At 47.2% G+C, this 12,710-nt stretch overlaps 1 long non-coding RNA gene across 2 annotated transcripts; it reads right to left on the reverse strand.

The window, feature by feature from the left end:
• Positions 1–5,197: 5,197 nt before the first annotated feature.
• On the reverse strand, positions 5,198–8,619 carry LOC111097835. Of its 2 annotated transcripts, none has more exons than XR_005365179.1 (3): positions 8,290–8,619; positions 5,692–5,848; positions 5,198–5,408 (listed from the first exon to the last, which is right to left on the reverse strand). It is a non-coding gene; the product is annotated as an uncharacterized LOC111097835 (long non-coding RNA). The 2 variants fall into 2 exon arrangements; XR_005365180.1 differs by having other exon boundaries at positions 5,692–5,866.
• Positions 8,620–12,710: the final 4,091 nt, after the last annotated feature.

A 12,710-nucleotide genomic window follows, 5' to 3' on the forward strand; every position in this document is an offset into this window, starting at 1 on the left:
ATTTGGATGGTTCAGCCCCAGATGGCTCCCAACTTAGCTCCCAGGCCAATGCAGAGGGACCTGGGCTCCTCCGTGGACAACAGAATAAACACCCAGTTAGACTCAGACAGCCATGAGATTAGAGAAGTAATAAATCATGGTTGTTTTAAGCATTGAGTTAGCATTAATACCATAAGCACCACATACGCGAAAATGCATTATACAAATGTAAATTGCCATGCTACTGCTAGCTCTGAAATTCATTTCTAGAAGCAGCTCCAGGACTCGGGAAAGCTGAATAAATGTAAGCTAGTGGGAAAATATAATACTAGCAGTTTGCATTTGTTTTTGAAATCCTATGGTGCACCACAAAACTCACTACTGCTACTAGTAGCCCCGATAGTAATCACACTTCATTGTAATTTTTCTATGCACCAGGCATTGTGCTAAGCAATTTATGTGGATCATCTTTAACCCTAGAAGCAACCCCGTGAGGTGGTGCAGTATCAATGCACATTTTCCACATAAAGACATGGAGACACAGGCTTAGTAACTTGCCCAGCGCTCTGTAGCTGGGAAGGTGGTGATGGCAGGATTCAGACACCAGAAGACTCACTCACGGGCCGCTCAAAAGTCAGGTCCATGGAGCAGCAGCCCCGGGAGCTCAGAGTCTCAGCCAGACCCCAGAGCCACTGCAGCAGAATCTGCATTTTAACAAGATCCCCAGATGATACATATGCGCAAGAAAGTTTGAGAAGAGCTGATCTCATCCATGCTAGAACTTACATTTGGCATGGCTAACGAGCTCCCAGGTGGTTCTTATGCTTGTCAAGGTTTGACAGCCACAGGCCTAAGGGAGCAACTTTGCTTCCAAAGGGCCCAGATCAAGTCTCCCCACACTGTGGAGTAAGCAAAGTTAGGCTCTCTGGTAAGGATGCATGTGACATAATGAAAATAGCCCACTTTCCAGGGCTTGGCAGATTTGGGTTGGGAGCTGGTTCTGAGACCTGTTGGCTGTAATAAGCAAGTCACTTCTTATGTCCTCAAATTCCTCATCTGTCAAATGGGTGTGGTGATACCTAGCGGATCCTCACCTTCACCCTCCCTGATTGGATCTGTCCAAGGAAGCATCTGTTCTTGTGTTTTGGTTGGAAGGTTTGTCATGAATTTCTTCTGAATGTCTGAATTTAGATAGTGTCAGGTAGTACAGGACCTGGACACTGGATCCCTGATTGGATCTGTCCAAGGAAGCATCTGTTCTTGTGTTTTGGTTGGAAGGTTTGTCATGAATTTCTTCTGAATGTCTGAATTTAGATAGTGTCAGGTAGTACAGGACCTGGACACTTGGCCACTATCGTTGGTGTATGAGCAAAATGAGAGTGTTAGCTGCCATCATCTTGAATGGATGGGCCAATTAGGCATTTGAGAGCTGGTGGTGTGTGTGTGTGTGTGTGTGTGTGTGTGTGTGTGTGTGTGTTGAGAAGGGGAAGGAGGAGAGGGCTTCTGGACACTTTATGCATTTCTTCTCTTCAGAGATGAAGTCTATCTCTTTCTCAGCTTCTCAGCTTCTCAGGTAACTGGGTTAACCCAGAGGTGATTTCCAAGCCAACTGGGAATTCCTAGTTGCATTTAGGCTCTAATTTCCTGAGGGCTGAGGACACACGGTTGTAGGAGACAAAAGCAATGTTACTTTAAAAACGGAGAAGTCCTAAGTTCCAAGCATGGGTGGTAAATTAAGAGGGGAGGCGTTTGAGGTACCAAGGTGGGTATGCTCTGGGACCCCTCAAATCCCACCCAGAGACCTCTATTTCCCCCATGCACATAGAAGGGAGGGGTGTGTGGTGTCACTCTGGGCCTGGCTCCTTTGCCTGAGCAGATTGATGCTCACCTCCCATCTTTAGCATGAGCCTGGGGGAGGCGTAGGAGACAGCCAGCTGGCGCCCTGGGGGTTAGAGTGTTTAGCTTCTGCTCCACATCTAGAAGGAAGTGGCCTTCCGGGCCAGCAGCACTCAGTGATATGCATCTTTCGCTCAAACACTGGGCCTGTGTTGTCATGGTCCTTTACACCTAGTTTAGCTCCTCTCCATGGCAGCTTCCCTTCGGCATGGCCACCGTGAAGACTTCCCTCCCTGTGACACAGCCTGGGCCCTGTAAGGCATGAGCTTAATGGGGAGAGATCCTGTGACAGTATTTAATCGCGGGCATCCAAGGATGGGAGCGACAACTGGTTTTATATGCTGATTTGCCTAACGAGTGCATCTCCTGGAAAACCTGGGGACCACCGGGGAGCTGCTGATGGAAACTAGGAGGGTGGCCGGGGGGCTTTGTCTTTTCAGAATTGACTGGGTATGAGGCTGTCCAGGTACTCTGTGTACAGGACATGGTTTAATTCCCACCCTGCTTATTCAAAATGCATACAATAATTCTTTCAATACTTCAAATGAAGGAACAGCCCCAGAGAAGTTAAATAACTTGCTCAAGTTCAAACGACTGATGAGAGAAGTTAGGACTTGGCCGTCCACCTAATTCTGCTTTTGCAAATCTCATCCTTGGGCCTTCTGAGTCATATCTGAGTCTTAGTCAGAATCTAAGCGAGGAAGGGCCCTTGGAGTTCATTCAGCCCACGTGTCCACTGAAAACAGGAATCCCATTGATACCAGCCTCACAAGTGGCCACATGGCCTTCACAAATGTCATTCCAGTGTGACGGGGAGCTCACTACCTCACCAGGCAGCTGGCTCCTGTATTATGCAACTTAGGTTGACAAAGTTCTTCTTTTCGGTGGGCTGACTCTCTCTCTCTGGGCTTTCCTCCTAGAGTGTTGGCTCTGCTCCTGGGGCTTCCCCCCTGCACAGGCTTTCAGGAGCCAAGGATTTAGTGCCTTTGCTCCTGCTCTTCTCCTGGAGACCCAGGCTTATTCTTTTGACTCCCCAGCTGTGCCCCTATAGACGAAGGAGCCCGCCTGACACTGTTCTTGCCCACAAAGGGCTGATTCATCCGAAGGAGTGGGATGAACACAAGGGCTGAAGGAAGCATTTCTAAGAAGCAGAAGCCAGAGCCAGCCTGGCAGGAAACACTGTGTTTAAATAGCAAAATTCTCATTTATTCTTTCTGCCTAATGGTGCGCAGCCAGTCAGTGGCAGAGGGGAGCTCAGAACCAGATGGGTTTGACTTTGAGGCTTGCTCACCTTCCCATCTTCATGCTCCCTCCCACAGGCTCCTCTCAGTGGTGGTCTGCAATAACCATGTCTGCATCTCTCATCCCCTGTCACCTGCCAGGACACTCTGCAGGAAGGTCCTGGTCTCTCTCGATCATCCGGGAACAGGGACACCTCTGCTGAGTCCATGCCTACTGTTGAGGAGCTTCTTGGCAGAAAGCCCGCTTGGCCAACACCAGCTATGTACTGTGTACTCCCTGGCTTCCCAGGCAGGCTACGCAATGCACAGAGGCCTTCCTGACTGGCCCTGAGAACCTGTCTATTGGAATTTCATGCTGGCAGAGGACAGACATAGCGAGAGTAAATGATGCTCCAAAGGGTAAATAGCCTGCTGTAGAAATTTGAGCAAAACTCCCCACCGCCCTGGGCTTTGCCCTCCTCCTTTGCAGACAGGGAGTTTTGGGCCAGATCAGCAGCATCCTAAAGGCTGCCGGCTACACAGAGACGTTGGCCCAGGGAAGAGATGTGGGCACTGATATTTTTTAGAATCTCCGCAGGGGATTCAGCCAGGCTTATGAATCTGGCTACATAATAGTAATTTCTTCTTTGGATTAGTAAAAAGACTGGGAGTTTACCCAATTTGTGTGTGTTGTCTTATTTGATTGTGACAAGAGATGGGAAGATGGGGATTCTGGGCTCCACTTAGGAGATGAAGACACCAGTGCTTAGAGGGCTTAAGTGTCTCGCCCACGGCCACACAGGGGGAATGTAGCAGAGCTGGGTTTTAGAATGAGACATTCTGATTCCAAATTATGGCTCTTCTCAACGACACGAAGTGGCCCTCTCCATTGCATTTTGCAGGCCTAACAGGTAAGGGGCTAGCCCTGCCAAACGGATAAGCATCCTTTAGTGCAAGCCTCCTACTTTTAATACTACTAATAAAATAGTAATAATACCAACAATACAGTTGTATTTTGCTGGGCACCCACAATGGCTTGGGCCCCCCCATCGGTATTGTTTCTTGCAGTTCTCTCAGCAGCCCTGCTAGATGAGTGTGCTACCCTTGGGTTCGAAGATGAGGAATTTGAAGAACAGAAAGGCTTAGGAATTTGCTCCAGATCACACAGCTGGCTCATGGCAGGGCTAGGATTTGAACCTTGGTTTGTCTGATTGATAAAGTCCAGGCCCACTCCCCTGCCCCACAGTGTCTGACCTGAGAAGAATGGCAAGAGTTGAGGCTTTCCACTGCCGCCCTGGAGCCCCTCTGGGCCTTGGAAGTGACACTCCTGGCTATTGATGGCTCTCTGCCTTCCCTGGCGAGGCTCGGTTGAGCCCTCTGGCTGGGATTCAATTACACAATCAAAAAGACAAACAAATTAAAAGAAGAGCAGGGCTCTGTAAACAGCTTCTTTAATGACTGAGGAGCAAGCATCCCCCAATTTCCTTTGGCACAAGCATCCCCTGATCTCTTGGACGCCTGGCTTTTCTCACAGACATCTGCAGTGAGTTAGGTCAGCATGGATGGGCAGGTGTGGCTCATGGCCAAGGACAGGGTGGACAGTCCTTAGAGTGACAGACACTCTGCTTTCAAAGGGCCCTTAGGTTGTGTGCTTGAACCCAGAGAGTCTAAAAACTGGGTGGCATGTCAGGATCCCTTTCCTGGGGAGTTTGTTAGAAATCCAGATTCCATAGCCTTACCCAGAGAAACCAGTTGTATAAGCTCATGTGGGGCAGGCCTAGGAATCTGTATTCTAAACACTCTAGCCCCAGGTGATAGTGATTTTGGCTTGTCCCTGACCATGTGTTTGGGAACCCCAGGTTCTCCCTGACTTAGATAGGCTCAAGGTGGGGAGTGACTTGCCCAAAGTCACAAGGCAGGTTAGCTGGAGAACTGGACTCCTTGTCCAGTGCTCTCTCCATGATCTCACCCTATATTATTTGAGGACTTTAGTCTATAGTGCTATAGGTACGGGATTATAGAAACCAGCATATTCGTTTTGTTGGGCTGCTGTAACAAAGGACCACAAACTGGATGGCTTAAAATAGTTTATTTTCTCAGTTCTGGAGGCTCAAAGTTCAAAATCAAGGTGTCAGCAGGGCTGTGCTCCCCTTGAAGCTCCTAGGAAGAGGAGCTTTCCTTGCCTCTTCCAGCTTCAAGTGGTTGCTGTCTGTCCTTGGAGCTCCCCAACTTGCACCTGCATCCCTCTACTCTTGTCCTTGTTGTCGCCTGGCATTGTTACCATGTGCCTGTGTCTCTGTGCCCGATTTCCCTCTGCTCATAAGGACACCAGTTATTGGATTTGCCCCCCTACCCCCAATTCACTGTGATTTCAACCAATTGCATCTGCAGAGACCTTTATTTCCATTAAGGTCCCATTTTGAGGCTCTGGGCAGATGTGAATTTGGGGGGGGACCCTATTCAACCACAACACCAGGTGATATGCTCTTTTATCCCAACTCTGCAAATAGCAGTGTCAGGAAAAAGATGTCAAGGAAAAGCCACCTCCCTAGAGAAGCCCTCCCTGATCACTCCTGCCACACTGAGTGCCTCTTACCCAATTATTCTTCATCGCAGCCTCCTGCGTGCTTCCCACATGCTGTGTTCCCATGTGCTGTGAACGGTGATGGTGCAGCGACCTGTGTGTACCCCCAGACCTTAATCACGTTGGGAACTGGAACAGGGTCTGTTCTGTTCTTCCAGCCAAAGTAGCCCTGAGTGGCCAACAAATGCTTTAGAAGGATCAAAGGAGGAATTTCTCAGTGGGGTCTGGGCCCAGCTGTGCCTCCCCTGCTGTGTGACCTTGGGAAGTCTCTGAGCAGCCTGGGGATTCTGTAGCCCCACTGTGAGAAGAGGCCCAGTGGGAACCCGTCCAGTGGGACACTGCATTTCCAGAGGGGTCTGTCACTGTTCCCATCATCATGATGGGCCCCGGTGTAGGAGAGCCCCCCAGCTCTCCAGGAGATCTCCTCTTCCCCCAGCCTTCCTTACTGAGGAAGCTCTGAGGCTTCCTTGTCTGTTCAACTAATTTGGATGATTTCGCTTTCCTCAGCATTCATAACCACTTTCACTTTCTCCCCCACCTCCCCTGTCGCCACCCCTCTACTCCCCCCACCAGTCCGTTTTGTTCCTCTTCCTCCTGTCTCTGCTGTTAAGAAGGGAGGTCAGGTGCTCACGGTACACAGTGAGTCTAATTACCCGGGAAAGTAATTAACATTTCTAATAGAAACTGCCACTGCTCATTTTCATCGGGGCCACACAAAAGCAATAAGGTAAAAGAGTTTCATAATTAAAGGCTCGTTACTGTGGGCTCCCCATTCCATTCTGCAGCTAATAAGTCTTCTGCGGGGAAATGAATGTGCTGAGCATCCCAGAGATGGACAGGGGCCTGGCTGGAAGCCCCTGATTGCTCCTCTTCCCTGCCTCTCGCTCAGCCCCCTCATCTGGGGTCCCATCTTCTCTGCTCTCTTAGACAAAAGCTCATTTCAAGAAGGGAAGACTGAGCAACCCATAAAAACTCTGGCTGTGACCCTAAGGATGACTCGGTACAGGTTAGAAACATGGATAATTCGGGATCCCTGGGTGGTGCAGCGGTTTGGAGCCTGCCTTTGGCCCAGGGCGCGATCCTGGAGACCCGGGATCGAGTCCCACGTCGGGCTCCCGGTGCATGGAGCCTGCTTCTCCCTCTGCCTGTGTCTCTGCCTCTCTCTCTCTCTCTCTGTGACTATCATAAATAAATAAAAATTTAAAAAAATTAAAAAAAAAAAGAAACATGGATAATTCTTGTGGCTTAGTTTCAGTGAGCACTTACTATGTTTCAGACTCTTTGGGTCACCTTACAGGTATTAGCTCACTTAATCCTCCCAGCTCACCCTGGTATTAGGTCTGGGTATTATCCCCATTTCCCCCATGAGGAAATGGGGGCACAGAATGTTAGGTAAGTTGCACAAGGTCATGCAATTAGTAATTGGGGTGAACTGGATCGTAATCCAGCTCTTACACTTTCTCAAGCCCTGTCCTGTATCTCTATGGGATTTGCTTGTTTGCGATCAGCCAGGTGTGCTGCTAGGACATCTGACTGTGTCCCTAAAGCTGTCATGCAAGGACCAAGGTAACAGTTCTGGTCACCCAGTCTAGTTGCTAGAAAACCAGGTCTAAGGATGTATTCTAATCTGAGGGTGTGGGGTACCATTCTAGAAATCTATAAGGTGACAGCAGTAGCATGTGGGTCAAAGAGAACAAGCTCTGGGGCCAGGGAGACGTGGGTTCAAGTCTTTGCTCTGTCATTTGCTGGCTGTGCTACATTGCATAAATTAACTGACTTCTCTGAGCCTGTTTTTCCCACCAACAGATTAGGGGGTCTCATAAAGCAGTTGTGATCATTACATGAGATAATGTTGGTAAAATAGCATGCGCAGGGATTTCACAGTTTTCCCTCTTTATTTCCCCTCCTCCTCCTCACAAAATTTTCATTCATTCAGAGAATATCTTTTTGCCTGCCTACTCTGGAGTGAGATCTCTTTTAAGTCTGGAGAAAAGAGCAGCGAAGTCAAATTCTTTGGCTTCTGGGAGCTTACAGATACTGGGCACAGAAGTTAATGAATAGGAAAATAGCTATTATGTTGTATAACATCAGGTAACGAGAATTTCCCCCACGTGAACTGCAGAGATGGGGTGTTTGGCTAGTTTATTTCTAAGTCATTCTAGTTGTTTTTGGACACCAGCAGCTGAGTCTTCATGGAGGCTGTTACCTGTAAATGCTGTGCTTTGGGTTATGGAGGCCTGGAAAGAGGAAGGGTAGAGGAAGAAAGGATGAGAGAGGAAAGGTTGAGACAAAGGACTCTGCCAGAGACACCAAACAGAAAAGACGAGAGGCAGAGGAAGAGAATGAGATCAGACAAGGCAATGAGGCCGAGAGGAAGGGGAAGTGAGGGTGAGAGGCACAAGGACTGGAGAGGGAAGGGGAATAAAATTCATGTCTCTGGAGGTAGTGGGCAGCCAGCAATGGAGGCAACTGTGTAGTGTAGGTGGGTTGGCTTAACCTCTACGCTTTGTCCTTTTCATCTGTAAAGACAGCATTGTTCAGCGTCCTTGTTATCTGAGCTGTGTAACAAATTACCCCCAAACTTAGCAGCTTAGGACAACAGACGCTCACTATTTCACAGCTGCTATGGGTCAAGGGCCCAGCTCCTCTGGCTCAGGGTTTCTCACGAGGTTGTAGTGAAGGTGTCATTTGAGGTTGCAGCCGTCTTGAGACTGGACTGAAGGGAGAATCTGCTAATTATCAAGCGGTTGATGGTAGGATCCAGTTTCTCATGGGTGGCTAGATTGAAAGCCTATTTCCCAGTGGCTGTTGGTGAGTGACCTCCCTCAGTTCCTTCCCACATGGACTACAGGACAGCTCACAATGTAGCAGCTGCTTTCATCACAGTGAGTCAGAGAGAGCAAGAGCGGGCAAGTATGATGGATGTCATCATCTTCTTGTAACTCCATCTCACAAGTGACATCCTATTATCTCTGTGTGTGTCACTAGGCCTGGCCAGCACTCCAGAGGAAGAGATGACATAAAGGCAGGAATACCAGGAAGCAGATGCCACTAGGTGCCATCTTAGGAGCTGCCTACAGTATATAACCTGCTAGGGCCATTGTGAGGATTAAATAAAAAGATTCAGAAAAAATTTTAGCACATTGTCTGGTGCATAGTAAATGTCTGAGGCAGTTCGTACTGCTATTATTATCCCCACCTCGACCGATGATGGTGGGGAAGGGAAATGCATGAGTAGGTAAGAAAAGGGATGGTGTATCAGTTACCTAGTGGCACAATAATGCTGCATAACTTATAGCCCCAAAGGCACAGTGGCATCTTGCAGTAAACACTTTTGCATGCAAAAATAAGTACGGATCAACTTGGAGGCTCTGCTGATCTGGGCTGGTTGGTAGGGTTCACTTCTGTGTCAGTAGGCAAGAACAGGTCAGTGAGGGGGGCTTTCCTGTTGTGAGTGGGCTCTCCCTGGGGCCCCAAAGGGAACAACTGAACTGCCTTGTCTCTGTTGCACGTGGGCTCTCATTCTGCGGAGGGCTAGGCCAGCCGTGTTCTCAGCGAGCCCTTTCAGACAGGCTTCCCAGAGAGCACGTGGAAGCCCGTGAGGCCTCTTGAAACCTAGGCTCCAAACTGGTACCCCCTTACTTCTGTCCCTTCTCCTGGCTTAAGGAAGTCCTGAATCTAGCCCAGGCTCCAGGGGTAAGGAACTCGACTCCACTCCTTTGTGGGAAGAGCTGCAAAGTCACAGTGCAAGGGCTACAGATGGGAAGAGGCACCGTTTTTACAACCAACCAACCATTGATGGGAAAGGAAAGGGATCTGGGATTTAAATGGTATGCTTTCTAAACCATTTGGGTGACTCTAAGGGATTGGGTAGTATTTCTGAGTTTTGGACTTTTTATTATGTTGCACTGACATTGTATAAATATAATACTAACAATGATCTCCTAAAACCATTTGTTCATGCATCCATTCACTCACCAAACATTAAGAACAGGGATTGACAAACTCTTTCCGTAAAGGGTAAGATAGTAAATATTTTAGGCTATTGGACTATACAGTCTCCTCTGTAACTACCCAACCATACATAGGTGATTCGTAAATGAACATGCATGGCTGTGTTGCAGGAAAACTTTCCATATGGACACTGAGATTTGAATTTCATGGAATGTTCATGTGTCACGAAATATTATTTAAAGTTTTACTCTCCGATTATTGGACTTTCTTAGCTTTGGGTTGTAAAACTCAGGCAGTGAGGCAGATTGGGCCCTTGGGCCATAACCCTGCCCTAGAGTTCCCTCCTGAGTGCGTGCCACACTGTAAATTGTCGACGGTTGGTGTCACTACATGGTTTCCTTTTATCCTCACTGCAAGCTGATCTCTGAGATGAGAGAAAGAGTGCCAACCACAGGGGGCGGTCCTCGTGCTTTGTGACATACATAAAGGGGTAGTGGATCTTGTCACCTTGGAAATGTCACTGTGTCTCATGGCAGGACCTGATACATAACTTGCAGGACCCAGTGCAAAATAAAAACACAGGGCTTTCATTCAAAAATTAAGAATTTGAAAAAATAACACTTTGAGAAAAAAAAACAAAAATTAAAAATTTGAAAACAGTTGACAGCAGATTGTGAAACCAAGTCCAGTCCCCGTGTGACTGCGCAGGTCACACATCCATGCAGCCAGCCGTGGCTGTGGGCTTTGAGGTCATTTTCTTGTATGTCAGAAAAAAACTGGCTGATAAGTTCTACCTCACAGACTCATTTTAAGGATTAAGCGGACTCATAATGGCTAGCTTTTAAAAGCATGTTTCCTGTTACATAGTAGGTGAGCAAGAAAAGTTTCATGACACATTCTGGCGTTCTACTTCAACTTCTGTCTGTTGCTGATGGTTTTTAATGTCGGCAGGAGGTTTGGGCAAAGCAGCAGCTCAGCGAGGATTTGTACTTCCATTTTTAGTAATTTTTCTGAAGGCTAAGACATCTGTTTGGATAGCCGGTACAAAACGAGACGTTAGGGATTTGGGCTCAGTTCAGCATAATTTGGAAAGAGCGCACCTGGTCTTCCATTTATAATATTTCTGTCTTTTTTGTTGGCTTTATGATTTAGATCTTAAATATTTCTCCATGCGCTTCCCCCCCTCATCCTTCTGTTGCAATTTGACCAGATTACAGAGGACAGTATAGACACTTGTCTCTTTAATTAAAGCCGTCCTCCTCCCCACAAGGCCAGAACAGGTGTTATAGAAATTCCTGGGTCACTTCTTTTTAAACAAAACTGAACGCTGCACGCAGACAGCATGCGAGAAATTCCTTCTGCTTGTGGCTCCCATCAGAGGTGTTGCCGGAGCAGTGACTTCAAACGTTGGAGTAGGAGCTGTTTCCTGGTACCTGAGTAAAGGAGGACAGAAATCCCTTTATCTGGTAACATGTTCTATTGTCATCGACAAGTTTCTTTCAAATATTTGTTAAGCAACTTATTGTGTTCAAAAGGGGCGAAGGGTGAGAATTTTTGACTTGCAGAGCATGGATTTCCCAGATGAATCTCAGAAGGCTGGTCTTGGAGACTGCTCCCTACTTAACTTTTGCAGAACACACATGTACCTGACAGTAAGGGGGCGGGGGGCATGTATCCATCCTGACCATGAAAAGGCAGAGATGGGAAAAAAAAAAAAGGCAGAGATGGTCATTTCCAAAGCGCTCACTTCTTTAGCCCTGAAACTCAAAGAATAATCGGTGTCATTTCTTTAGCATTTACTACATGCCAAGGGCACTGTCTACTTTACATAATTACCTATTTTACCTCTTATGTGTGACCTATGGTCAAGGTCTTATTATCATTCTTTTTGACAGATGAGTAAATAGAGATTTGGTTAAAATGTAGTTAATTAGGAAGGGAAGACAGATTGGCTAGTTTTTTTTTTTTTCAAACCTTTTTTGGTTGCTGTTGAGGAAAAATACACATAACATAAAATTAGCCATTTTATGGTGAACATTTCAGTGGCATTTAATGCATTCGTAATGTTGTACAACCATCAACTCTCTCTGGTTCCAAAACATTTTATCACCTCAAAAGGAAACACTATACCCATTAAGCAGTCACTCCTCATTGTCGCCCTGCAGCAGCCCTTGGTGACCAGGGATCTGTGTTCCGTCTCTGCACATTTAGGCTGGTCAGTTTTTAACCATAACAGAGCACTCACAGCTGCCATCTATTTGGTGCTTATGTATGGGAGGCAGTGTTCTAGAGACATCACGTGGACTAATCCTCTCTACCCTGGGCAGAGGGTCCTGTTATTACCTTGATTTATAGGTAAGAAGATGGAAGCACATAGAGGTCCAGAAAATCCTCCAGGGTCACACAGCAACCAAACCCTGGGACGGTCTTAACCATGGGATGGGCTGCCCTCCTCGTCCCTCTCATGAGGGTAACATTCCCAGCAAATCCACAGCCTGTGCATCGTAGCCCATACACACAGCATGACTTAGTGCCTTGGTCCTCGGATGTGTGCAGGGGAGGCAGCCTCAGCCCCTGTCAGCTGAGTCCTAACCCCACCTGTCAAATGACATGCGAGGGGTTGCCGTGGAGGGATGTCAAAGTCTCGTGATGGCCCAGGGAGGGGAGAGATGAATTCTTCCAGAGGAGCCCAGAAAAGCATCTGGTTCTCTTATTTCTATGTTTCTTCACACAAGAATAAAATTCAAAACGACCTTGCATATCAAGGATGAGCTAGAAGATCTTATCAAGTCAGAGGCGGGCGACAGCCATGCACACAGTCTGGGTTCAGTCACTGCTGAGCTATGTGACTTTGTGCTGATTACTTCACCGTTCTGAGCCTGTATTCCCTCATCTTTAAACTGGGGTCTTTTGACCTGCAAATATATAAAGTTCCTGGCATATTCTAGGACTCTACTGATGTTTTTAATAAACATTTTGATGTCCTAATTAAGATCTATTTTCAGGAATGGAGTGGATAACTTCTTCCTACTAGTGTATAAATAACAATGACTACAACAATAACAACATAATAGTAA

Source organism: Canis lupus, chromosome 10, assembly GCF_011100685.1.
Source record: "Canis lupus familiaris isolate Mischka breed German Shepherd chromosome 10, alternate assembly UU_Cfam_GSD_1.0, whole genome shotgun sequence".
NCBI classification, from domain to species: Eukaryota; Metazoa; Chordata; class Mammalia; order Carnivora; family Canidae; genus Canis; species Canis lupus.